At 52.0% G+C, this 26811-nt stretch overlaps 1 protein-coding gene across 1 annotated transcript in view; it reads left to right on the top strand.

Annotated features, from left to right (window-relative positions):
- EPHB1 (EPH receptor B1) overlaps positions 1 to 26811 on the top strand; it is a 431842-nt gene that overhangs the window by 179113 nt on the left and 225918 nt on the right. The window lies entirely within an intron of this gene.

Genomic DNA, 26811 nt, shown 5'->3' with positions numbered 1-26811 from the left:
TTTGCTGGAAGCCAACCATGCTGATACCCTGGGCATCCCGCGTGTTGAGAAAACCCGTTTCCGTTATTCCCGACCCCATTGCTGTGCTTTGATGGGGCAGCCCGAGCAGGCTGTGAGACAGGTGCTTCTGTCAGCTGCATTCTGCAGCAGAAGACTTTGAGTACCGCAGTGGTGGCTTGCTTGCCCAAGGTCCAGTCGGCACAATGGAGCTTGGCCTTGCCCCAGGGGCTCAGCTGGGACTCATTAAGGAGAGGCCCGAGTCCTTGCCCTTCCATCCTGTTGTGGGATTCCTGCCAGCCAGGGAGGCTGCTAGGGTAGAAAGAGAATGGATAGGAAGGCCTGGGCTCAGCGCTGGGCAGAAGCAGAGGGAACTCAGTGATGCGAGTGGCACCTGCTGAGCGCATTGGTGCCTGGTTCTATCTATATCATCTATCTATCTATCTATCTATCTATCATCTATCTTTCATCTATCTATTATCTATCTATCTATCTATCTATCTATCTATCTATCTATCTACTTCTTTTCTCAGAGCAGTTAGCCAAATCAAACGAGCAAACATGAGCAGAATGGATCACGGCTGGGGTGCATAAATTGTGTCCGGAAGTGCTAACTGCCCTAATCAGGCATCCACAGCTAATGAATGGCCCATTAGACGGAAACCAGGGCCATCAAGTTCCACAAGACCAAGACGCCAGCTCCTCCCCGTGCCCCTGCCTGCTACAGACATGGTACCAGTGCTCAGGTGTCCCTCACGGTGATTTGCATTAACGGTAATCCCGCTCCGACCACAGATTCTCCTTTTATGAAATTCTGGTATCCTTGGATTTATATCTGTATGCTCGGAGAATTTCTGTTCCAAGACACTCAGGTTTGAGTCATGGCTGGTGGGGATAATTTAGAAATAGACAAACCGGTGGGCGGATGGAGAAGAGAGGGGAGGGCGGCATGGAGGAAGACTGGCAGCGCCTGCCTGTGGCCATGGCTGCTCTGGGGAGGGGAATGAGGTGCACCTGCCCCCTGGTCAGGGCTCTGGGCCAGGGGCTGTTGAGCCCAGATCCTGCCGTGACATGAGGGGCTGCGGTTCTTCGGAGCGAACTCGGGATTCTTGCAGGAGCATCTGACTTCCCAGGATCTGCGTGTCTGGCACCACTGTGACAGCAGTGAGGCCGAGGCCGAGTCGTGGGTGCCATAAACCTGAAAGGCTGGGGGCTGGTGTGTGGCTTAGCAGCTAAGTTGGGACCTCCATATCCAGTATCAGAATGCCTCAGTCTGAGTCCTCAGATTCTCCAAGTTCCCAGAGAACTCTAGACTCCGGCTTCCTGTTGATGTGCTCCCTGGGAGGTAACAGGTGGTGGTGCGGTACCTGGGTCCTGCCTGCCCATGTAGGAGACCCGGATTGAGTTTCCAGCTTTTGACTCCAGCCTGGCCCAGCCCTGGCTGTTGTGGGCATTTAGGGAGTGAATCTGTGGAGGGGCGCTCTCTTTGTCTGCCTATCTCATTGTCAAATAAAATTTTTAAAACTTAAAAAAAAATCAATAGATAAATAAATCTGAAAGGTTCTGATTGGAGGACAAGGTAGGGAAAAACGAAGTTAATATGTGTTCATTGATGACAGCACAGGAGGAAAATTACAAATGTCTCATTGAAACTGTGGCGAGGGGAATTCTGAAAATGTTTGAGCTAACAAGGCTAGCCGGGGAGGTCAGCATTGTGGCACAGCGTGCTATGCTGCCAAGCGCCTGTAACACTGTTGGTTCAAGTCCCCCCTGCTTACTTCTGATCCAGCTTCCTGCTGGTGCAACGGGAAAAGCAGAAGACGACCCCAGTGCTTGGACCCCTGCACCCATGTGGGGGTCCAGGATGGAGCTCCTGGCTCCTGGCTTTGGCCTGGTTCAGCACTGGCTGTCCAGGTCATTCATGGGGTTGAACCAGTGGCTGGAAGATATCTCTCTCTCCCTGCAACCACCCCCACCACCACCCTGTTGCTCTGCCATTCAAATAAATGAATAAATATTTTTTTGGCGGGGGAAGGCTAGCAAATTGGAATTATTACTATTACTTTAACTAGATACAAAATGATCTTTTTACGATTAAGAAATAATGTTATAAACATGCTGAGGTTTATATCATTATTTTAAACGTGTTAGATTTTCAGTTAACCCCTTGCTATGCAGAATGAGAAAGTTGGTGTATAACTGTCGCTAGGTGTGTACGTGAGCTTGATTTCCACTCATGTGCTCACATCCCTTGTGTGAAGTAACAGTTCTGCCCCACTGCTGGATCCGAGGGTGGCTGGTCAATGGATCTGGAACACACGGAGGGGAGTGTTCTGCCTTCTAGTTCTTGCTGCTACCTCTTCACCTTTCCCCGGCTCCCAATTTTGCTAAATTATTTTTTCATACTAGGGTGCAGAACAACTTTGGGGTGTTTTCGTTTGATTTCCTTCCATATGTAAAATAATGTAACGACTCCCAGGCTTCTCTGTGCTGAATTCCGTAATTTGCTGCACCTCTTTGTCGATCGAGTTTCATTCTCAGCGTTTTTCCTGCCAGGGCTGTCAGTTGCCGGAGGGGGCACCTGCCTGCACAGAGAGCTGTGTGAGTCTGGGGCCAGCCCCTGTGCCATTGGTGATGAGCCCTCGCCTGTGTCTTTCCCTGGGAGCTCCTTCTTTGTCTTTGAAGCTCAGCGGTGTCCCCAGGCTTTGCCCAGGACTCTGCTGCTCCCTACACCTTCCAGGGACTCCCACCCTTAGTTCCCTGCGTTACCGTTTGGTTTGTGTTTTCCATCGAAGCCTCTGAGTTAAGGCTGCTAGTGGTCTGCCATCTGTTATTTTGGGCCTTTCCTTTGCTAATAGCTTATTTTTCATATATTTCCTCGAAGTCATGAGTTTGGTTTTTAAAACTTATGTAAGGCAGAGGAGAGAGGGAGTGAGCGAGTGAGCTGGGGAGACGGAGAGCGTCATCTTGTCCGTCCTTCCGAGGGCACTGATGTGGGTCTTGTCCCAAAGGCCATGCCGCCCTTGGATTCAGCTTGGAGGTTAAGATTTTAGCATCAGCATTTGTGGGGCACAAGCACCTGGGATGCAAGGTGGACACAGAACAGAGCGGTCCTTCAGCTTCTCCCATAACATAGGGCAGGTGGCGAGGTTCAGAATAGTGACTGATTCCAGGGCAGAGACTGGCAGGAAGGACAAGAGTTCTTTTTAAATTTTCACTTATTTACTTTTTTGGGGGGGTGGAGAGAGGAGAGCGAGAAGGGAAAGAGAGGGAGAGAGAGAGAGGTCCCCTCCACTAGTTCTCTCCAAAATGGGCTGGGCAAGGCTGGAGCCAGGAACCAGGAAGTCCATCCAGGTCTCCCATGTGGGTGGCAGGGGCCCACGTGCTTGGGCCGTCATCTGCTGCCTCCCAGGATGCACAGCAGCAGGAAGCGGGACCCGAAGCAGAGGCGGCACTCCATCTCAGGCCCCTCTGAGTGGCATCTTAACGTCTGCACCAAACACCCAACCCCAATAGCTGAATTAAAGACCCCATCAACTCTCTGCTAATTTCTACTTTGTTTATGTGTTTTTGTTGTATCGTTGCTTTGATCCACCATGTGTGCCTGGAATTCAGCCATCTCCCTTGTACAGTTTATTCTGTCATTTTATCGTCTTTTTTTTTTTTTTTTTGGAGGAGGGGACGGGGCTTTCATTATTCCGTTTTTCTGAGTGTAACCCGTCCTGGTCTCACCTTGCCGCCTGGCACAAGGGAGTGAGGAGCTGGCCCATTCACCCCAAGGTCTCTTTCCCCATTGCTCCCCCTCCCGGCGCCCCTGGGTGCCGGCCTCCTGTTTGCTCTGATGTGCGTGTGTGGGGGGGCTGTACCTGAGGCCTGTTTGTCTTCACTCCTGAGCCTGCTCTGGGTGCCAGATCTCTCTCTCTCTCTCTCTCTCTCTCTCTCCAGGGTGGCTGCTGTCGGCCACCCCTGTCTCCCCCTGCCATTAGCTCAGCCCCTCCCCTGCTTTTTCTAGCTATATTTTAGAAACCTTAGCCCGGGGTCATCCGTGAGGAAGAAAACAATGAGCTTTCCTTTCTCTCTGTTTTGTTCAAGGCCAAGCTCTCAATGAGCTGGGTGCTGAGCCTACGAGGTGACACCGGGGCTCCTGGAAGCCCGTGATTCATGGGGTGGGACGCGCCCTGCACCCAAGGGGTGGCCCAGGGAGCTCCCTGTGGCTGGGCCTGCTGGGACACCGCCCTCAGCTGGCAGCTCTGCTCCGAGACAGAGCCAGCCCTGCGTGGCTCTCCGCAGGCAGCCAACACCTGCCTCGTTCTCTCCCCTGCTCCCAGGACGATGCTGCGTGTGCACCCACCCAGCCCGTGTGTTCTTGGTTCCCAAGAGATATCCTTAGAGCCAAACAGCCCTCCCATGAACAAGGCCCGAGCATCTGCGCCCCAGCACAGACCCAGCTGTGCACAGCCAGAAGGGGTCCTGTGCCCAGCCTTGCTCTGTCGCAGCCGATGGGGCGGGAGAAGCAGGAACCCGGAAGCTGGCCAGCCTCACGCTGCGGCCCGATGCGCAAGCTCCTGGGAGCAGATAGATGCGCTCCCAGCCTTGGAGGGGACAGCTGAATTGCCAGGCAGCTCGTTAACAGGGGCAGCTGGCTGCACGCGTACCTCTGGGTTACAAACGACTCCTAAGTCAGGCGCAGGACAACTTGATGATCCAGAAAGTAAAGAACTGGGAGAAGATCTGCTTGTGACAGGGAGCAATTGATCGGCGCCGGAGCGAGCTGCTCCCAGGAGCTGCGGGCTCTGTGAGGGGCCCGGCCCTGGCCTCAGCTCGGGAGTCCAGGCAGCACTCTGGAGGGGTGTGCAGGCCTGGCACGGCAGCCAGCGGGGCACCTGGGGCCCCTGCACCTCATGGTGCACCTCACTGCTTCCCGATGGTCCTCCTGGCGCCCGTCCGGGATGGTGGGCTTCCCAGCGGGGTCTTCAGTGTCTCCTCCATCACCATCCATCCATCCAGACCCCCTGGCACGGCAGGGCCTGCTGAGATCTTAGGTCTTAGGAGCTTTCCAGACTCATTCATGTCTTTTTTTTTTAAGATTTGTTTGAAAGGCAGGGTTACAGAGAGAGAAAGATGGACACACACACAGACACACATCTTCCATCTGCTCGTTCACTCCCCAAATAGCTGCAATGGCCTGGGGCTGGATCAGGCTGAAGCCAGGAGCCAGGAGCTTCTTCTGGGTCTCCCACGTGGGTGCAGGGGCCCAAGGGCTTAGGCCATCTTCTACTGCTTTCCCAGGCATAGCAGAGAGCTGGATCAAAAGTGGACCACAAAGTGGTGCTCATATGGGACCCTGGTGTCACAGTGGGTGGCATAACTCAGTGCCACACTGCTGGCCCCTCATCCGTGTCTCACTGGGTTTCCAACTCTGTGTCCCAACCACATTTTTTAAAAATATTTTATTTATTTATTTATTTATTTGAGAGGTAGAGTTACAGTGAGAGGGAGAGAGAGAGAGAAAGGTCTTCCTTCCTTCTGTTGGTTCACTCCCCAGGTGGCCGCAACAGCCGGAGCTGCGCAGATCCAAAGCCAGGAGCCAGGAGCTTCTTCCTGGTCTCCCATGCGGGTCCAAGGGCCCAAGCACTTGGGCCATCTTCTACTGCTTTCCCAGGCCACAGCAGAGAGCTGGATTGGAAGAGGGGCAGCCGGGATGAGAACTGGTGCCCATATGGGATGCTGGCGCTGCAGGTGGAGGATTAACCTACTGAGCTATGGTGACGGCCCCAAAAACACATTTAAAGTCTTGGTTTTCTCAACTGTGGCACATTCTCACCCCTGGGCTTGGTACAAGTTGTTGATTCTTTTGACCTTGAAGGCCATTACTCCCCACGTTACACTCATTGGGGTTTCTTTTCCTGATCCTTCTTCTAGGTTTAGTCCAGATGCCACCTCCTGCAGGAAACCCCCTGGGTTACGTGTCCCTTCCGCACGCAGCTGTACCTACCCTGTCATGGCATTTGTCGCACAATGATGTATTTGCATTCTTCTGCTACCTTGTCTCCCCACCAAGCCCTTGCTGGGGTGTGGTGGAGAAGGGTGGTGTTTTCTTTGTCATTTTATCTCTAGGGCTCAGTACAGTGTCTAACACAGGAGGCTATTTATTGAACAAGCAAGTCACTTAGTAAATCAATGGTACGATAAATCAGTGAAATACCGTGACACAGTGGGGCAAGAACTGGCTGTCCCAGGACAGCCCTCCTCCCCGATCACAGTCCACGCTGCTGCTAACCCCAGCAGGCACCTGTGGCTCAGAGATGGTTATCACCAGATCCCACCCTCCCCTGCCCAGGGGTGCTCCTGCTCCTCACAGCATCCCCAGCCTCCAGGAAGGCCTCCTGATTCCCTTGAGGAATAAAATGCCCATTGGGCCTGTTCTGTCCCTGAGCTGTCTTATTGCTGTGTCTTAGCACTCCCTTTAAGCTACATTTTGTTGGATTTTTAATGTCTCATAGTAGTTTTCTAAAAGATTTATTTATTTGAGAGGCAGAGTTACAGATAGAGACAGGGAGAGGCAGAGAGAGAGGTCCTCCATCCACTGGTTCAATCCCCAAATGGCTGCAATAGTCAGAGTAGGGCCAAGCTGAAGCCAGGAGCCAGGAGCTTCCGCCTGGTCTCCTATGCAGGTGCAAGGGCCCAAGCACTTGGGCCATCTTCTACTGCTTTCCCAGGCCACAGCAGAGAGCTGGATTGGAAGAGGAGCAGCCGGGACTCGAACTGGCACCCATATGGGATGCTGGCACTGCAGGTGGCGGCTTTACCCACTACGCCACAGCGCCGGCCCCCAGGTTTTTTGTTTTTTTTTTTTTTGAGATAATTATAGTTCTCATGACAGAAGAAATGAGATAGCGAGCCCATCTGGCTCCCCAGTGGTACCGTCTTGTGTCACCATAGCACAGTATTATGAGAAGGTAATGACCGTTGATATGACTGGCGGGCTATAGCCAGACCTCACCACCTACGTGCACCTGCTTGTGCCTGTGTGTGTGTCCACTGCTCGGTTGCATCCCCTGTGCAGACGGGTGTGACCGCCCCCAGAGGCAGAGCAGCTCCGCCACAGGCGTCCCCGGGGTACCCTTTCAGAGCCGTCGCCAACTCCCCTTCTCCTGCTCCCCTCCAGAACCCCTGACAACCAAGCTGTTCTGCGTCTCTATTTCTGTTTTGCCATTTCAAGGTGTTGCATAAATGGAACCACACAGCATGTAGCCTTTAGGAAATGACTCTTCTTTCCACTCTTAAGATCCCCCCAGGGGAATGGGTGTGCATGTGTTGCATCAATAGCACATTCCTTTTTACTCCTGAGTAGTAGTCCGTGGTATGGGTGGCACAGGTGCTTAGCCAGTCACCTGTGAAGGGGCAGTGGCGCTGTCTCCAGCTTTAGGCTGTTATGATAAAGCTTCTGTGGACATTTACGTACAAGTTTAGAAACCTAAGTTTTCATTTTTCTGCAAAAGACCAATGAGCCCATGAGGAGACGTTCAATTGCATTAGCCATCAAGAAAATGCAGAGTCAAACCACGATGAGATATCACTAACACCAATCAGAACGGCTGGAATGCAAGTGATACCAACCAGTGCTGCTGAGGGTGTGGAGAATCTAAGGGACTGAGGCACTGCTCCTGGCACTGTCACAGGGCACCGTTGCTCTGGAAGGGTGTCACAAAACCAAATGCGTGCTTATTGGAGGACCCGGGAGTTGCACTCCCAGGCATTTTTTAAAAAATTTATTTATTTGAAAGGCAGAGTGACCAAGAGAGAGAGATTGATCTTCCATGCTGGTTCACTCCCCAAGTGACTGAAACAGCCAGTAGCAGGCCAGGCTAAAGCTAGGAGCCTGGAGCTCCATCCGGGTCTCACATGGGTGGCAGGGACACAACTACTTTGGCCATCCTCCACTGCTTTCCCAGGCGCGTTAGGTGGGAGCTGGATCAGAAATGGAACAGCCAGGACTTGAACTGGCGCCCATATGGGATATCAGCTTTCTGAGCAGCAGCTTTACCCCCTGCCCCCTTGGGCATTTTAATTGTACTTTAAATTTTGAAACATATCTAATTCATGCTGATGGCAGAAAAAGTAGAAATGAAATAAACAGAAATCTATCATTCTGCTATACTATATGGACATGGCTACTGCTAATATGCAAGTGTGTGTGTGTGTATTTTATTGAAAAAAGGTGTTGTGTAGTTTCATGTATTTCATGTGTTTTTCACCCCTCCATGTCTGAGTGCTGGCGTCATCATGGGAACGTTTGCCTTGTATTTAATTCCATGGATGATTTCACTGAACTTAGCCATCTACTCTATTTCAATTCTTCTCTAAGGAGGTCCTTGTTCATGTATTTTTTAACAATCAACAAATGATATTTTCAAAATAAGTTCCAATACATAGAGTTTTTCAATTATGGTTTGCCCATTCTTAGGACTTGGGGAAACGGCCAAGCTGTCACTCAGAAATGCTGTGCTGAGGCCCCCTCACATCCTGGACACTGCGAGAGTGACTGCCCCCTCCCCCCACTCCAGGTTCCTACAGTGGTCAGTAGAAGACGTTGGTGATTGGTTAGTCTGATAGTTGAAAAATACCCACTCTTCCTTATTTTACTTGAAAATTTAAAAACTTGTTTGCATTTCTTCTATTGTGAATGGGTATTTATATTCCTTACCTATTTTTCTATTGATTTGAATGCTATGTGGCATTTTCATACACGGTTCTTTTTTTTTTTTTTTTTTGAGCATCATCGGAAAAATTTGGAACAAAATTTAAAGTTTGCGTGTAATCTAATCTGTCAGTCCTCTCCCTTCTGTTTTTCCTCTTTGATTCCTTCTCTTAAAATTCCTCCTGAAGTTATATAAATATGCATCTGTGTTTTATCGTCTGACTTTTATGGCTCAGTTCCTCATTTAGCTATTTAATCCAGCAAGGATTTGTTTGAGATTTGGTGTAAAGTGGGGATTTAACTTGTTTCCCAGTAGCAAACATGTATCACAGCCCCATTCCTTGAGGGAATCACCTGTGTTCACTGACTGGTGAGGTCCCTGTGGCCGTTGTCCACATTTCCCCAGTCAGGGCCACGCGGGGGCACCTGATGGACCTGCGAGGAGCCTACTCCCTCTTCCTGATGGTATCCTTGTGATTTCCCATGATGCATCTGGGCTCCCCTTGGGCAGGCTGTGCGGGGTGAGCCCATCTGTGCACACACAAGCCCGTATGGACAGCGCCGACCGTTTTCCTACGAGAACTCTTTCATTTCTCTAATGCTTTGTGTTGGGGAGGGGGCTCTGTGGCTGTTGAGTCTCTGTCTCCCCATCTCTTACGTCAGCCTGGCATTTCCTTTTCTCCAGTATTTATTCCCTGTGTTACAGACTTGGCCTGGCCGCCACCACTGCCCGCCCATCCATGGCTGTGGTCTGGCTCCTCTTCCACTCGGGGTGCCCCTGCCTCCCCATCTCATCCTGAGACTCCCTGCGCCTCTGACTTAGGGGCCGGGCTTCCTTGTGCACGCCTGGACGAGTGAGCTTTTCTTCTGAGTTCTGCAGAACCTCTTTTGCAGAGGGCCGCTCTTCCTCTTCCTGACCCTGCGTAGGTGGTGTCTTCCTTGTACTCAGTGAGGCTCCACGGACAGCGTGAGTGCCTGGTCCCAGGACTCCGCCTCTCACCTCTGGAATGACCCCACCCTCTCCGCCCATCTGCTGCAGCTGTGGGGATGGATGGTGCAGTGCCAGCCCGTTCCTCCTGTCTCGGAGCTCCCCCCTTGCTGCGGCTCTGCTCTGGCGCAGCCTCCTCTGACTCACAGCCTCTGGTCCTGGCATTTCTCTGCTCCGATGTCATTTCTGAAAACTACAGTTCCAGCCTTGTGCCACTTTCCTCTTCCCACGAGGCGGCCTTCCCGAGACAACAGCTCAGACAGCCTCACACGCCTCCTGGCCCTTGGGGAGCTCCATGCTGTCTGCTGGTTTCCTGGGAGCGGAAGGAAGTGGAAGGGGTGTGGAGTTGAAATATTCTTGACTCACAGGGTGTCACCAGGCCTCCTGGTCAGGGACACGGGGTCGCCTGGTTACAGTTTCCTGCCAGCAGTGCACGCAGGATGAGCAGAGCCTACCAAGACTGCGTGGGGTTTCTCAATCCATTTCTAATGCAGATTTCCCCCATTCTCATTCTGACACTCTTGTTTTTTTTTTCTTAAGATTTATTTACATATTTGAAAGGCAACATTACACAGAGAATGGTAGAGACAGATAGAGAGAGAGAGAGAGAGAGCTTCCAGCCACTGGTTCACTCCCCAGGTGGCCACAATGTCCAGGCCAGCTAAAGCCAGGAGTTTCATGTGGGTCTCCCACGTGGGTGCCAGGAGCTCAAGCAATTGGGCCATCTTCTGCTGCTTTTCCCAGGCCTTTAGCAGAGAGCTGGATCAGAAGTGGAGCATCAGGGATATGAACCGGCATCCATATGAGATGCTGCATGATAGGTGGTGGTTTCGCCTGCCACTCCACACGGCTGGCCCCTGGATACTGGGGATATATGTCAGTGTTAGTTTGTAAAGAGGTGGTTATGAGATTCAATATCTCTCTGACATCATTATAATTTTTTCTGAAAAATTGTCAGGGCCTTGAGTCTGGCAAACCTTGAGTATAAACCCTCTTTTTCTTCTTCTTTTCTTAAAAGATTTATTTATTTATTTGAAAGTCAGAGTTACAGAGAGAGAGAGAGAGAAGGAGAGACAGAGAGTTATTCCATCTGCTGATCCACTCCCCAGATGGCTGCACAGGCTGGGGCTGAGCCAGGCCAAGAGCTTCCTCCAGGTCTCCCATATGGGTACAGGGGCCCAAAGACTTGGGCCACCATGTACACTAGCAGGGAGCTGGATCGAAAGTGGAGAAGCCAGGACTTGAACTGGTGCCCATATGGGATGACAGCATTGCAGGTGGAGGCTTAATCTGCTATGCCACAGCACCAGCCCAAAACCTTCTTTTTTTAAAGTTTTTATTTATTTATTTGAAAGACAGAGTTACAGAGAAAGGTAGAGACAGAGAGAGAGGTCTTCCATCTGCTGGTTCACCCCCCAGCTGGCTGCAACAGCCGGAGCTGTGCCCATCTGAAGCCAGGAGCCAGGAGCTTCTTCCAGGCCTCCCACATGGGTGCAGGGGCCCAAGGACTAGGGCCATCTTCTACTGCTTTCCCAGGCCATAGCAGAGAGCTGGATGGGAAGTGGAGGAGCCGGGTCTCGAACCAGCGCCCATATGGGATGCTGGTGCTTCAGGCCAGGGCGTTAACCCGCTGCACCACAGTGCCGGCCCCAAAACCTTCTTAATATATTATGTTAACCTTTATCTTCTTCCCCCATTTGTCTGTGAGCTTTCCTCTTTTTTGTAAAGGGTCATTTTATTTATTTGAAAGGCAGAGTTGAGAGAGACAGCAAGAGACAGAGAGGGAGGAGAGATCTTTTCCATCTGCTGATTCACTCCCTAGATGGTCGCAATAACCAGTTCTGGGGCAGGCTGAAGTCGGGAGTCAGGAACAGCATCCGGATCTCCCACGTCAGTGCAGGGACCCAAACATTTAGACCATCTTCTGCTACTTTCCCAGGTGCACTAACAGAGAGCTGGGTCAGAAGTGGAGCAGCCAGGACTCCAACCAGCACTTATATGGGATGCTGGCATTGCAGGTGATGGCTTAACCTGCTGTGCCACAGAGCCAGCCCTGATGGAACTTTCTAAAAATTCCTCTGGGATGTGACTGCCAAGGGAGAGAATGGAGAGAGAGGATCAAGGACCAGATGGTGGCTTTGGGGGCCACAGGAGCTGCAGGAGGAGATGGCCCAGCAGGGGGCGACAGAGAAGCCAGCTAGAGAGGTAGGAGGAGAGCGGAGTAGGGCTGGGGGTCCCTGATGGCTGGCTGCGGAAGGGCAGGAGTCACGTGCCTCTGGTGCCTGTCCTGGTCACTGGCAGACTGTGTTGGGGACAGTCCCTGCCCTGGTTGGAAGGCCGAGTGGGCTGAGGAAGCCGGCACCGTCAGGTGCAGCTTTGAAACGGGAAGAACTGGAGTAGAAACCAGCGTGCCAGAGGCTTTCTGTGTGTGGTTACTCTTGCTGCTGTTGTTGGGAGGGGGAGATTGGATCAGCTTTATCCTAGAGGAAGGAGAGTGTGACTAGGAGGAGCAATTTGCAAGACAGAGAAGGAATCTTTGAAAGAGTCATTGAGTCCACTGGCTCAGAGCCGGAGGAAGTCACATCTGCCTGCTGAGGAGGGGTGTGTGTGACCCCTAGGGTTCCTGTGCCAGGAATGTGCAGGGGTGGAGGTGGGGGTGGGGGTCTCTCTGGATGGAGAAAGACAGATATGCACCTACCCAGGCATGTCCTAAGGTGGGGAGCGGGGATGGGCAGGTGCTCATGCTTCCTGGTGCCCATCTTCCCAAGGGAGGGACCGAAGGGCAGGGCAGGTGCAGCACAAGAAGCGGGAGGGGGGAGGATGAGGCTTGCCTGGCAGCCTCTGGCCCAGCCTGCAGACAGGGTGCTGGGCAGCACCCCCAAACAGTCTCCACCTGCGGCCCTGTGCTGACTGGCACTGCCTGCCTTTCTGGACGGCCAAGGGAAGCTTGCAGGAAGTGGCCTTGGCTCAGTGTGGGCTCTTCCCCACACTTCTGACAAGGTGGGGCCTTCCTCGACACTTCCATCACCAGTGATGCGCAGTCCACAGCTGCAGACGCACAGACCTTTCTGCCAAGAGGCTGCCCGTCCCGGGCCAGCCCCCTCCAGACACGGGACAAGGCTCCTCTCCCCTCCCTTGCGTCCCTGTCCACAGCTTTGCTGGTAACTTCCTTTTTCAGGGATTAACTTGAACTCTTCAAGCAGCTGGCTGAGAAGGTGAATGGGAAGCTATACTCATGATAAAAGCTTGCATGGAAAAAGGAGACCTCAACCCATCAGTTAATTCATTGCCAACTAAACCATCGTGGGAAGGTCTCTGCATGTCAGATGTTGACCTCCGGGGGTCAGCAGGCCCCATCCTGGCCCATGAGAAGGGTCCCCATAGCTCAGCGAGGAAACTCACATGAAGAAAGGCAGGAAAAAAATTCAGGTAAGGAGTAAACGTTTCCATGAGGGGCAGAAAGACAGATTGTGTGACCTCTGGAGCCCTGTCCCTGGCAAGTAGTTTCATTATAAAATAAGACCTGGAAATTAGCTTTTCCTTTCAGTGTCCTTCATCACCCTTTCAAAGAAATAATTAACCGTGCAACAATCACGCAGCGTATTCTAGAACTCAATTCCTCATACCGCTCTCCATAGCACTTGAACCATGCCCTGGGGTTGGCATTGTTACAAGAAACTCTTGATGAGAATAAAGCCTGAGATATTGTGCGATTGTGTGCGGTCGGCCCCCTCGCGTGGGTCTGTGTATGCACGTCAATTACATGCATTCGGTATAATTTGTCTTTTTAGAGTCACACCTTCTATTTCACCCCGAGAAGATAAATGGACCCTGCCTTGGTCCCGGTCCTATTGATTTCTCGTGGTCCTATGGTGCAGCTATTATCAACACTAATCTCAAACCCTGCTAGGAGCCAGGAAGGCCTTGGAATACAGAGCTCCGATTTCGGTGGCCTGTCCGCCAGTTTCCTTGTCCCTGGCCGTTGTTCTAAATCCCTTCCTCGCCTCCTTTTCGAATGTGATGTGACGATCGGCCTGGGCTGTCTGCCCAGCGGGCTCTGGACAGACACTCTTTGGGCCTTCTCTGGCCTGGAGAGCAGCACACAGAGGCCTCTCCAGGGCCGGGCATTCCCGCACCTCGGAAGCTTCACTCCGTGGTCTCCCTCTCTGGCAGGCTGAGGCGTAGGCAGCCGGGGTACTCCCTTGGTCGGGCACCTCTCTGCATGACTCCTACGGGGTGGGAAGGCAACAAAGAGCCAAGGGCTTGGAATCCCAGAGCTGCGAAGTGGCCAGGTGGCTGCGCACCGTGGGGTCGGTGTTTGCAGACCTGGCCAGCGCCCTGGCGCCTCTGGGGCTCCCCGGATAAATGTCAGGTGGTGCTCTGCGTCCATTTCCAGGCCACTCCACAGCCTCCCTGCTGACCAGACGTCCCACCTTCTGTGGGACCTGCGGCCACGTTCGACGTCTTAAGTGATCACATGCCAATTAAAAATGTAATGTTTGGTTTTGAGAAGCTTCACTGCAATAGGTCCAGCCATCCAAAGGGCGCGTAGTGGAGTCTTCCCTCGATGCCAACCCTGGGCTGGGGCCTCCCAGAGCACCGCTCTCCCGGCTCCTGGTCTGTGCATCAGGCCTGACTCAGTGCCTCCCTTTGCCGCTGCTGCTGCGTCCCTCTTCTCTCCTCCCTTCTCCCCCTTTCCTCCTCCTCCTTCCTGCGTAGTAATACATCTTCCAGACGGTTCTGCCCCAGGACTCATAAAGCTGCCTCGTCCTCGGGGGCTATATTGCATTCCACCTTGTGGGTGTGCAGCACTGTGCTTAACCAGCCTCCAGTCCCCATGGTTTCAGCTGGACTTGGCTTCCCCGGCTCACGCAGATGCTTGCGTTAACAGGTCCTGGGTGACTGTCGCTGGTTGAGGGCTTGCGGGTGGAGATGTGATGGGCGTTGGGGGCGGGGGTGGGCCAGGGAGAGGTCTTTAGGTCACTGAGGGCTCGCCCTGGGCGGCCACTTCTTGCGGGAGGGTTGGTTCTCTCAGCCCTCCATGTTTGCTGCCTCTCTGTGCTGCCACGTGATCATCGTCTGTTGTCCACAAGTCTTTGCAGATGCCTGACCCAGTGTGCTCGCTCAGTCTTGGACAGTGAATCCCCGAAACCTTAAGCTGGGATCAGTCTGCTTCCTTCATGAGTAGTTCCTCTCGAATATTTTAAAGTAACAAAAAGCTGCCTAATACATCTATTTATATGTATGGTGATTATCTCCAACCTTTTTGCCATCAAAAAGATTTGTACACAGAAGTATTGATAGCAGAGACTCATTGTTGAAGGGAATCTATAGTTTTAAAAAACGTTTATAAAAAAAAGCATTTATGTATTTGAGAGCTGCACACACACACACACACACATACACACACACACACACAAGCAGGTCCAGTTCTTTGGTTCACTTCTCAAATACCCACGAAGTCTTGGACTGGGCTGGGGCCAGATCTAGGAGCCAGGAATGCAGTCCAGGTTTCTCATGTAGTTTTCAGGAACTCAGTCCCTTGGCCATCATCTGCTGCATCCCAGAATCTTGCATTAGCAGGAAACGGGAATTCAGGAGCCAGAGCTGGAGCTGCGAATTTTTAAAAATATTTATTTATTTATTTGAACGTCAGAATTATACAGAGAGAGGAGATGGGGAGAGAAAGAGAGAGAGGGAGGTCTTCCATCTGTTGGTTCACTCCCAAGATGGCCGCAATGGCCGGAGCTGCACCAATTCGAAGCCAGGAGCCAGGTACTTCTTCCTGGTCTCCCATGCGGGTGCAGGGGTCCAAGCACTTAGGCCATCTTCCACTGCTTTCCCAGGCCATACAGAGAGCTGGATCAGAAGTGGAGCGGCCAGGACTTGAACCGGTGTCCATATGGGATGCTGGCACTGCAGGCAGCAGCTTTACCCGCTACACATCAGCGCTGGCCCCTGGAGCTACTCTGATGTGAGGTGTGGGCATCTTAACCAGTAGGCTATACCTGCTTCTCAAACAGATATTCATTTGTACACCAGGGTTCCATTATTCACAGGAGAGTGTGAATTATTCTGCAAAAGGTAGAATCAACCAATGCAAGTGTCTGGGAAGAGGTAAACAGGTAAACAGCAGGCAGTACATACATTCCATGGAATAGTATTCAGCCACAGAAAGGAACAAAGTGTTGATATACTCTGGGACATGACGGACCTTGAAAACCCTGTGCTAAGGGAAAGAAGTCAGACACAAAAGGACAGCTACTGCATGAGTCCACTCTTACGCGGTGCCTACGACTCACAGAGACAGAGCAGACGTTCTCGAGGCCAGAGGGGACAGGGGGAAGGGGAGTCATTGTTGGCAGGTGCAGTCTGGTGATGGGTGTACTGGAAATGTTTTAAGTGTAGATAGTGGTGGTGATTATGCAATACTCATGCTGTGAGTGCTTTAATGCCACTGAATTATACACTTACAACTGGTTAAAGTGACAAATTCTGTGTTGTATGTGTTCCACCACCATAAAGTTGACAATAAAAGATGGTAACCTCCGACTGGAACCTGAGCAGTAAGAACACAGCAGTGGACATAGTTGTACACCAGAGCTCTCTACAGGAACACGTTATGCCACGTTCCTGGAGAGCGGGCTACAGAGCGAGAGAGTGTGTGCACTTTAGGTTTGGATGTATGAGCCCACGTTTTCTTGCAAAAGATTGTGCTAGGTCACGCTGCAACCCATGAGACTTGAGGAACAACCACCTCCGGGACCGAATGTTTCGATCCTTGCCATCCCGACTGCTGAAATGCAGTGCCCCTTGGAGATTTAGGGTGCATCTCTCTCATGGACTTGCCCCCTGTGCTTGGGGGGTGAGACTCCACAGCTCAGGAGTCACTGGTTCCATGTCAAGACAGAAGAAAGTCAGGAGCAACCTAGAGGCAAAGGGAAGGCTGGTGGCGGGAGTGTGCAGGGAGGGTTTCTGACTCAGTGCACCTTCTCCCCAGCCTCCCTCCACCTGCGGCCTCAACTGCACCACGAGATTCACAGAATCCCCCGAGCTGCCTGACACAGACGGGATCCTCTCCCAGCCCTCACCAGCCTTGAGAGTTTCTCTGCACAGCCAGGGACAGGGAACCCATCACGTTCTCACTCTCAGAAAAGTTATGCGTCATCAAATGCACCTGCTGGTAGCTTCGCACCCCTCACCTTCAGCCTTCTGAAGAACCCGAACAAGGGTAGTCCTTTTATACTCCCTCATGGGCCAGTTACTTGCAAAGATAAGGCCTTAAAATAGGTGATGGTGAGTGGACCCATGAATGAATGAGTGATCTACAAACTCCAGTCGCAGATGGTCTTGCTACCCTTTGGCCTCCCTCACAGTACCGAATTCCCTGGATGTAAATGTCCCAATTCAGCCGATGCAGTCCTGCTCTGTATCAGTGCAGAAAGCGTGGGGTCCCCTTCATGCCTCAGTCTCCTTCATGGATAGCTCTGCAAAACCAAGGCTCCCCGATGTATAATTTACTCTTGTCCTTGGCTTCCATCCAGAATGCTAATCCTCTGTGATCAATCTGGATCTTAACTCGCTCACCAGCATGTTCCTCATGTCTTCCAGCTTCCTGTCATTTCCTAGCTTGATATACATCCTGTTAAATATTTTTCCTCCACTTTATGGATTAACATGCTGATTGGGTCAGGTCCAAGGGCAGCACCAGGGGATGGCATCCCATTTCTCAAGTCTGATGGGATTCAGCTAGTTAACAGATTTGCTACTAATGGGAAGGCTATGGCCTCAGCCAGCCTTTCTGCCTACCATGAAATCGTGGGGAGCTCAGATGCTCTGCTCAAATCAGAGTGCCTAGAACTCTACGAAGACATGGAGGGCAAAATAGGAAAGCTACAACTAGTGCCTGATGTTTAACTACCAAGGAGGGAGTAGATGATGAACTAGCAGTGGGGTCCCATTGGGCAAAGCATTGGCTTGGGAACATGGAGGAATCTGGTGGCATTCAGATATGTAAATCCTGTTCAAAAAAATATGAGCGAATACATACACAATGGTCACCAGGTGCCAGCTACTGTCCATTGTCCTAGGCACACTTACTGTTGGAATTCATTTAATCCACACTACAGGGAGACACAGGCAAAGGTTTCAGTCCTACCATGCAGCCTGACTCCAGAGCTTGTGTTCCTACCCACATCGCTCTGGTATTAAAAGTTCAGCCTTGGGGCTGGCGCTATGGCACAATAGGCTAAGCCTCCAGCTGTGGTGCCGGCATCCCATATGGGTGCCAGTTCATGTCCTGGCTGCTCCACTTGCGATCCAGCTCTCTGCTATGGCCTGGGAAAAGCAATAGAAGATGGCCCAAGTGCTTGGGCCCCTGCACCCACGTGGGAGACCCTGAAGAAGCTCCCGGCTCCTGGCTTCGGATCGGCTCAGCTCCTACCATTGCGGCCATTTGGGGAGTGAACCAGCGGATAGAACACTTTTTTCTCTGTCTCTCCCTTTCTTTGTCTGAAACTCTGTCTCTCAAATAGATAAATAAATCTTTTTTTAAAAAAGTATATATATATATATATATATATATATAGCATCATATCACTGAATGAATTCCAAAGAATTCACCAATATGTTCAGCTGGATACCATTTGAAAGTGGATTTGGGAAATCTCAGGTATTCCAGGCTTTGGGCAGTCCTTCCAGGAATGTTGGACCCTTATATGCAATCTTCTCTCAGCAAAGTGGGGGAGATCAAAGTTACTACTACGAGGAGCAGTTAACTAATCCATCTCAAAAAGTGCCTCAGCATGTTCCGAATCTACAGGTGGCATTTCCTAGTTAAGTGGGAATGAGGTGGGCCCAGCAGAGGGAAGACTTGGACCTAGGGAAGGCTGGGCCAGCACCTGGCACCTCAGTCCTCCATTGTGTCATCTGTGAAAGACGAGACTGGTCTAAAAGATGGCGGGAGTGCAGCCACTTTGCTCAGCACAAGTCCAGTGAGTCTTTAGCTGGAAGGGCATTAACTCCCATGTCTGGATGTCAGCAAGAAACACCCATGCCGTGTCGGCAGGCGCTTTCTGGGACAGGTGTTGTTCCAGGGCCGTGCACTTGTCTGTCCATCTTGCTCGGTTATAGAGTTGCAGGGCCCTGGGTTGTCTGGGGAAAGAGGAGGCAGAAGCACATGGACCCAGGAGAAGATGTGAGGGTGGTTTGCAGCCCTGGTCACAATGAGAGCCCGCTGGATGGTCTGTGGCTCTGTAATGGCCTGGCCCATCTCCAGAGTCTGATCAGTCCTCCCCGTATCACCCGGAGCTGTTAGAGCACACAGAGCCCAGAGCCTTGCAGGAGGACAGGTCCTAGCCTTTAGTATTGTTCCCGGCTCTCACCAGGGTGATTCTGATAAACACCTGAGTTTGAGAACCCAGTGGTCCAAGCTTAGTAGGGCTCAGAGAGTCATTTATGAAAGGTCCTGGGCATTTTGTCGTGCAGCTCTGGTAATGCCCTTTAAGGACAATCCTTGTATCTTGCTCTTTGAGCTGCGAGGAGCAGCAGAGGATGGAGGAGCAAGGGCAGACCTCGGTGAGCTCCAGCAGGGACAGAAAACATGGCCAAGGCTGTAGGCACTGGGTGTCAGGGGCCTGCGGCCCTGGAGACTTTGCAGCTACTGCTCAGCCCTCCTCCCCCACTCCCCTCCCCCACCCTCCTCCCTTCTCCTCTTCCTTCTCTCTCCTCCTCTCTCTCCTCCTTCTGGTTGCCTTTTTTTCATTTGCAAGGCAGAGGCAGAGAGCTCTCAGCTGCTGGTCCATTTCCCAAATGCCTGCAGTGGCCAGGGCTGAAGCTGGGAGACAGGAATGTACTCCAGGTCTCCCAGGAGGGGGGCAGGCATCCTGTTAGTGCACTGGCAGGAAGCTGGAGTCAGGAGCTGGGGCGGGGGTGGAACCAGGCACTCCTTCTCTGAAAAGGGCGGTAGTCGTCTGAGCCAGCGTCTGAACCCCTAGACCCAACACCTGCCCTGGAAGCTTCCGAATGGGCAGCATCGCCAGGTGTCCCTGACATTCTAATGGAAGAATGGCGTTGGGTCATTGAGAGTGGTTACGTTTTTAGTCAACTTATTACTCCATTTGGCTTCTTTTAACCTCATTTTAATAATTGAATATTTTTTGCTTAAGATTTATAAAATCTTTGCACTACTTAGAACATTCTTTAAATCTACTCTGCTATTTAAAACAAAGACCTTTTTGATTATGCTTTTTAATAACTTTTTGTGTGAAAATGATATATGCCATTGTTTTTCAAATCAAGTAATAGACGAAAATAAAAAAAAACACATGTTTCATATTCCACTATCCTGAGAAAATCATTAACATTAGCTGCACACACAGCTCTGGTTCTGATAGAATGATGGCTAATTAGATAAATTGAAACACTTTTACAAAAATAGAATCTTTCTGTACACACTTTTAAATTAAAAGCAACACGTTTAGTTTGATTTGAATTTAATAGATTAAAAATTAAAATGGAACTGAAAAAATTGCTTGAGTTCAAGAAGATTTTTTCTTCATTGTGAATTATTTCAATTTCTGAAAAATTCCATGAAGTTTGGGGGGAACTGGCAGATGGGATTTATTCACATTGTTACAACTTCGGGCATCTATTATATCTTTATAACTATATTATTATAGTCTATATTTAATATTATATATTATTTTTATAACTACACTATATTCTCAAATACTTGTTGATTTCCTATACCTCTCCCCTGACTGCCCACCCCAGCTCTGGGCTTCCAGTGTGACTGTTATTTTATTTTTATTTTTTAAGATTTTATTTATTTATTTGAGAGGTAGAATTACAGAGAGAGAGAGAGAGGGAGGAGAGGCAGAGAGAGAGAGAGGTCTTCCCTCAGCTTCTTCACTCCCCAATTGGCTGCAACGGCAAGAGCTGTGCCGATCCAAAGCCAGGAGCCAGGAGCTTCTTCTGGGTCTCCCATGTGGGTGCAGGGGCCCAAGGACTTGGGCCATCTCCTACTGCTTTCCCAGGCCATAGCAGAGAGCTGGATCAGAAGTGGAGCAGCCGGGACTAGAACTGGTGCCCATATGGGATGCCGGCACTGCAGACGGCGGCTCTACTCACTAGGCCACAGCGCCGGCCCCTGACTGCTTTACTTTGACAGGTTGTGGCTGCTGCACCCTCTTCTCTGCCAGAAGCCCGCGGTGGTTTTTGCCTTGGCCACTCAGCTGCCATTGCCTGTCCTTCCACTGTGGTTTCTTCATTCCTGAACAGGGTTGTCAGAGCTGAAAGTGTGCATGAGGAGCAAGCATTTGGCCAAGTAGTTAAGACACCACTTGGGCCGCCTCTGTCTCAGATCATGGTGCCTGGGTTGGAGTGCCACACTACTTCTGATCCAGCTCCCTGCTAATGCACACCCCAGGAGACAGCAGAGGGTGGCACAAGTACTTCGGAGACCTGGATGGAGCTCCTGGCTCCTGGCTCCTGGCTCCTGGCTCTGGCCTGGTCCGGGACTAGTTACTGTAGGTATTTGGGGAGTGCACCAGCAGATAGAAGATCTCTGTTGTCTCTGTCTTGTCTCTCTGCTTGTTTCTCTGTCTTCCAAATGGAATGAAAACCAATACATACAAACATTTTTAAAAACATTTATGAACAGCTTGGGGTTTGTTAAAATGAGGATTCTGGCACAGCAGGTCTGAGTGGAGCCTGAGGTTCTTTCTAATGAGTGCCCTGCTATGTTGATGCTGCTGCTCCAAGAACCACAGGTGGACAGAGAGCTCCTAACACCTTTTGTTTACTTCTTGGCCGGCCAGATTCCACCCCAGGTCATTCTCTGCCCTCCACTCCCCTTCGTTATAGCTCCTCAGTGCTATGCTCCCCAAATTTTTGAGAATGCTAGGGTCTGCTTGCCTGTGTGTATGCATAGGGTGTGGAGCCACGGCCTGGGTTTAAAATCTGCAGGGCAGTAAATTCCTTTGTTCATAATCCATGGCTGCTGCCTCAGGGGTCACTAATGCAGCCGTGGTCAGTTCAGGGGCTGGTCTCCTTGTACCTCTTTTAAGTGATTTGCCTTTTCCAGCCTGGATGCCCAGAGGCAGGGTTCTTTATTCTGCAGGCTCTGTCTTGGGATGTGTCTCGGCTTAGTCCAGTGGCAGTTTCCAGCCTTGCATCCAGGGCATCTTTCTTCTGTGCTGCATTTGGTGGTCTTTTGTTCAGAGAATCCAAGTAGGAGTCACGGAGATCTCCCACGGAGGGCGCTGTGGTTGTGGTCCACTTACAGCCTTCTCTCTCCGTCACACCCTCTTCTGCAGGCTTCTCAGGGTCCCCACGTGCCCCTGTCCCTTGCGGCTCTCACATCGCTTGCAGGGTCTGTCACCAGACAGCATACGCCCGTGGAGAAACCTGGCCTTGCTTGAAGCTGGAGCAGGTTTATGTCAGCGTTCAGTGTTTCTTCCAAATTTTTTTACCCTGTGGTTGTAGTGGAAGCCACTTGTTAATTTTAATGAAGACTGATTATATTTCCCCGTCCCCTGTTTTGATTGGTTTCAAGCGTACAGAGTATAGATAAATGTCAGACGATGCATTCCAAATATTATTTAGTGGATAAAGCAATCCTCACTAAACTTGGCTTCTCGTGTCTTCCCTCTTAGCCAGGGAGAGTCCCTAGGGCCTCCTCTATCTTATAGTTGTTCACCCTGCAGGTGCCTGGCCCAGAAGGAACGAACGCCTCCAATGTGCACGTTCAGTGCACTCAGCAGTGACAGAGCAAGGCGGCCATCACATCTCCAACACAGAGAAGCCCTGAGCTCTGCCCACCAGGGCGTGCTCTGCTCCCAAAGCACCCACCTTGCAGAATTTGGTGTTGGTGCTGCTGTTTGGCTTTGGCTGCAATGTTTCAGCGGGCTGGGGGCGTGCTCAGGGCTAGCACCAGGGGTGCAGTACAAAAATGGCCTTTTACCCACACTGGCTCGGATGTGTGCGCTCGGAACGCCTCTGCTGATTGCCTGGTTCTAGAAGGTTGATGAATGTGTGTAGCTTTCCCTAACAAGAATAATCCCTTCTCCTTCCCACGTGTGGCTGGGGAGATATATGGGAGGAGACAGAGTGCTTCTGAAAGGCTTCGTTTGCCTCTACTCCTTTCTTGGCCAAGGCCAGGGATGTGGTTCAATCTGTCACATTTAATTGGCACATTTCTCCTCCTGGTTCCCAATTAGCATGGCTACAAGAGAGATGCACACCAACAGGTGCCTGGCTCTCGGTCTCCACTGCTATGGCTCCTACAGCCATGGCAGGTCAGCTCTGTGAGGGCTCCCCAAGCCAGCTCCTTCAGAGAAGGACTACGTGCCAGCTTGTGCTGCCTTGATCCTTGGGGGAAGCCGCATATACCCATCTCCCCTTGGACAGTTATTTGCATATCTCTGTTTTACTGGACAGCAAGGCTGTCAGCTAGAGGCATTTCAAGGCGATTAAACCTCCCTTCGGTTAGTGGGAGCTGTGCCTTTCCCAAAGCGGGTAGCCAGCAGGTGCACGTTCAAGCCATGGGATCATACTAGGGGCAGCATCTGATCATTTCAGAATGCAAACCTTACTGCCCCCCAAGTCCACCACACCCTTGCCCATTTAGGATTGTGCCAGACAGGATGGGGATTTACTTGGCATTTTTGAACGGAAAGCTGAGGGCATAGGAGTGCAGTGTCACCTTGCTTGTGACAGCCTCCCCAGCATCTCTGGGAACTTCCTAATGGGTGTCAAGGGCTGCAGTGGGAGCAGAAGCTCGCCGAGGTGTCCCTCGGTCGGAGGCCGTGTCTAGGAGTGCTAGCAGGTGATTCAGACAGATATGCTTAGGGTGAAGGCTGGCAGTGGGGAGAGGAGGGAGGGAGGAGGGGGCGGTGTCGGCCAGGGGGCTGAGAATCTCAGGGCCAAGCTGCATTAGCAAAGAGAGGTCATTTTATCCAACCCCCCTCCCTCCAACCAAGACACAGCCGCCGCTGCCCCCACCTCTGGCCCGCAGCTCCCATCAAGCATGCTAGCTCCATAAAGACGCTGCTTTTACCCCCCCCCGCCCCAGTGTCCTCCCTCAGCCTTCCGTGTGGCCAGAGGCTGAAGTTACAGCTGCGGCAGTATTTCCTCTTGGCTGTGGATTTAGCACATTGTAAACACCAGAGTGTAAAACTGCCTCAAATGCACATCTTGTAAGAGAGCTAACTCCTGTTTCAATTCGGCTGCTTTTAGACGTCGGTTGGAATAGAGTCATTGTGGACTTTGACGATGGGATTCTGTTGTAGTGACCCCATGTCTAATGGTGTCTGTATGCGTTTTTTTTTTTTTTTGGGAGGGGGAAGGGGGGCTACCCAGAATCTATTCCTTCCTGCTTGAGGAAGGGGTAGGAGAGGTGGAGGTGTGGGTGGGCGAAGCTGTGACCTCTGAGAGAGGCAGGGAATCCGAAGGCCCAGGTGGTCCTTCCTCCCACTTGCAGGGAGCCAGGCCATGTGCACTTGACCCCTCCTCTGCTTAGCGCAGCTCAGCTCAGCTGGATGCTCCTGATGGAAGCCTGCGGCTTTGAAGGAAGCTCTTGAAGACCCGGAGACCCCGAGTTCCAGTGGTTGCATCTGCGCCGATGTGTGCAAGACGGGCAGTGGCAGAGGGGCCACAGGAGATGTCCAGCCACGTCCAGACCATCCTTGTGCTGTGGCCCGGGCACTGTGGCCCCAGCCAGCCTTGAGTCTAAGAACGCCATAACTCTCCACAAGCCTTCCTATTCTTTGTCTTTTCATTCCATCACCATCAATTTCTGTTGCTTACAGTCAGGAATCCTGGCTGACGCAGGAGTGGTGCTGAGCCTTGAGTTAGTCAGGTGTTTCTTAGCGGGAAAGCTGCTTCCTCCAGGGAGACCACCCGTGCTGCATGGACTAAGCAATGCCTCTATAAGTCAGCACATTGCCTCTTGGGTGTGTGTGGGTGAGGGGTCCTGAGGGAGACGCTGAGAAAGTCTGTGTCTCCTGGGGCAGACGTGCCCCATTCAGCTTCTAGGTCACCTTTCCAAATGGATCTCACACTGAGGCCCACCTGTCTGGTGGACGCTGTGCCAGTCCCAAAGCAGGTAGCCAGCAGGCCCGTGTGCCGTGTCGTCCAGAGCAAGGCCTGGGCATGCTGCCGTGATGGCCCACCTGGAGCCCAGATTTCGTGTAGGTATGAATTACCACCCTTTTATGGCTCGTCACAGCTATTTCTTCCAGTTTTTGCTTTCTGGTTTTATTTTCCTTTCTTCTTATTTAATAGACCTCAAGAGGGAGAGTGAATTGCTGGTCACAGCCAATCACAGATTAACCCCCTGTGATTAGGGGCAAAAGGACTCCAAGCTGCAGGTGTGCAGGTGTTGGGGTTGGGGGCTGGGAGCTATTATGCAGCACCCCAGGCTCACGTAAGCCCCCTCCTGTTCTGTGCATGGAGCCCTCTCTCCTGGAGTCTGACTACAACCTTCTGTGGGCAGGACTGCAGCTTCTGTCTCCCAGTCTCTCTGCTCTTTCAACTGGGAATCTCGGTCCCTGGTCCCTGCGAACCTCAGACACCCTGGCTTACCTCTGACCCACTGACCTTTGACATGTTCTGGAGGGCAGGCCGAGAACTGCCCATCATAAGAAGGCGGAAAAAGTCCCCCAAGTGCTGATCTTTCAACCTGGCTGAACTTGAGGGCAGTATGGGCAGCTATTGAACAAAGATAGGAGATGGGGTCTAGGGCCAGGGATGCTTTAGATGGGCAATCTGGGAGGGCCTCTCTGAAGAGGTGACTCTGAACTCTGAGGCTGCAGGCAAGGAGGAGGCAACTATGCAAGGGGCCATGGGATGGGAGGGCAGGCAGAGCACCCAGACAGCACCAAAGCCCTGAGTTCAGAAGGCCTTGAGGGGTCCAAGACCAGACGGGAGCACAGCCTGGCTGTGTACAGCCCAGTGCAGGGGAAAGTAGTGGGGGTGGGGGCTGAGCAGCGGGCAGGGGTAGTTGCTGCAATGCCCTCAACTTCCCATCCTGGGGCGACTGCCCTTCCCGGTTGGCACAGTCGTGAATGGGCAGCGCTGGCGTGGATTTTGCAGATCGAAGGTCGTCATTCTCTAGTGCCCAGGGGCGGGATCCTGAATGCTGTCACGGCTTACAGGGGCCGAGGAAGGGAGGTTTGCTCCTTGCTGGGCCTCTCAAGCGCTCCCAGCAACGGCTCCTGCTTCCCCGTGAAACGCGGCCATGCAGTGACAGCCGGTGAAATGATGGGCTGCGTGGTTCAACCTGCTCAGGACAGGAGGCAGGGCGCTGGCTGGGTGGTTTCAGGCTCTCTGCAGGCTTACCATTTGCCATTAGACAACCTTGGCGGAGAAACAAGCCTGGGCCCAGTTGATTCACACCGAGCGTGAAGGGAGCTGTGGGAAAGACGAGAGGCGAATGGTCTGTGCAGGGGCAGCAGATCCTCCATAACCAGGGCCACACCACTGCGGCCAGTGTGTGCAGAGAGAGGGTTGCATGGAATGGGAGGCTGTGCAGGCCACAAATAGCATTAAGCCCAGCATGTAGGCCCTCTCAGTGCCTGCCCAGCTGGGTGGGTACACGGCCCATCACATGCTCAGGGCCAGGCCCAGGCCCTCAGAGCTGCCTGGGAAAATCAGCTGGTTTGGTCCCCGTCTTCTTTCAAGTTCAAAGTATGATTGGCAGAGCCTCTCTCCCATCTGCTCGATGTCTTTCCCCTAGGATGCCTGGCAGGCTCGTCTCCCCAGGGCTCTGGCTAAGACTGTCTTACTACAGAGGCATCCTCACGGTCCTCCTGCTGGCCTGGACTTCAGCTGGCCCCAGACAGCTCCCTTCCCCCTGCTCCCGCTGTCAGAGGAGGCTGGCGGGGGAGGAGGAGGCAGGCCTGGCAGATTCCATTCTCAGGTGGGCCGGGAAACACTGTTTAAATGTAGGCCTTACCCTCCCCAAATGAAAATAAGTTATTTTTATGTGAGCGAGTATTTGTTATTGAATTAAACAGAAGTCCAGGGCACTTCTAATTTATAGCTGCGAGTGCCGCACGGCCGCCCTCTCTGCTTCTCCCACCCCCGCTGCTCGGCCGCCTGATTCTGTCATATGTATCGCCAT

The sequence above is a fragment of the Oryctolagus cuniculus genome, chromosome 4 (genome assembly GCF_964237555.1).
Source record: "Oryctolagus cuniculus chromosome 4, mOryCun1.1, whole genome shotgun sequence".
Classification (NCBI taxonomy): domain Eukaryota; kingdom Metazoa; phylum Chordata; class Mammalia; order Lagomorpha; family Leporidae; genus Oryctolagus; species Oryctolagus cuniculus.
Note: the sequence above shows the minus strand (reverse complement) of the source record. Positions and strands in the feature narration are given on the sequence as shown.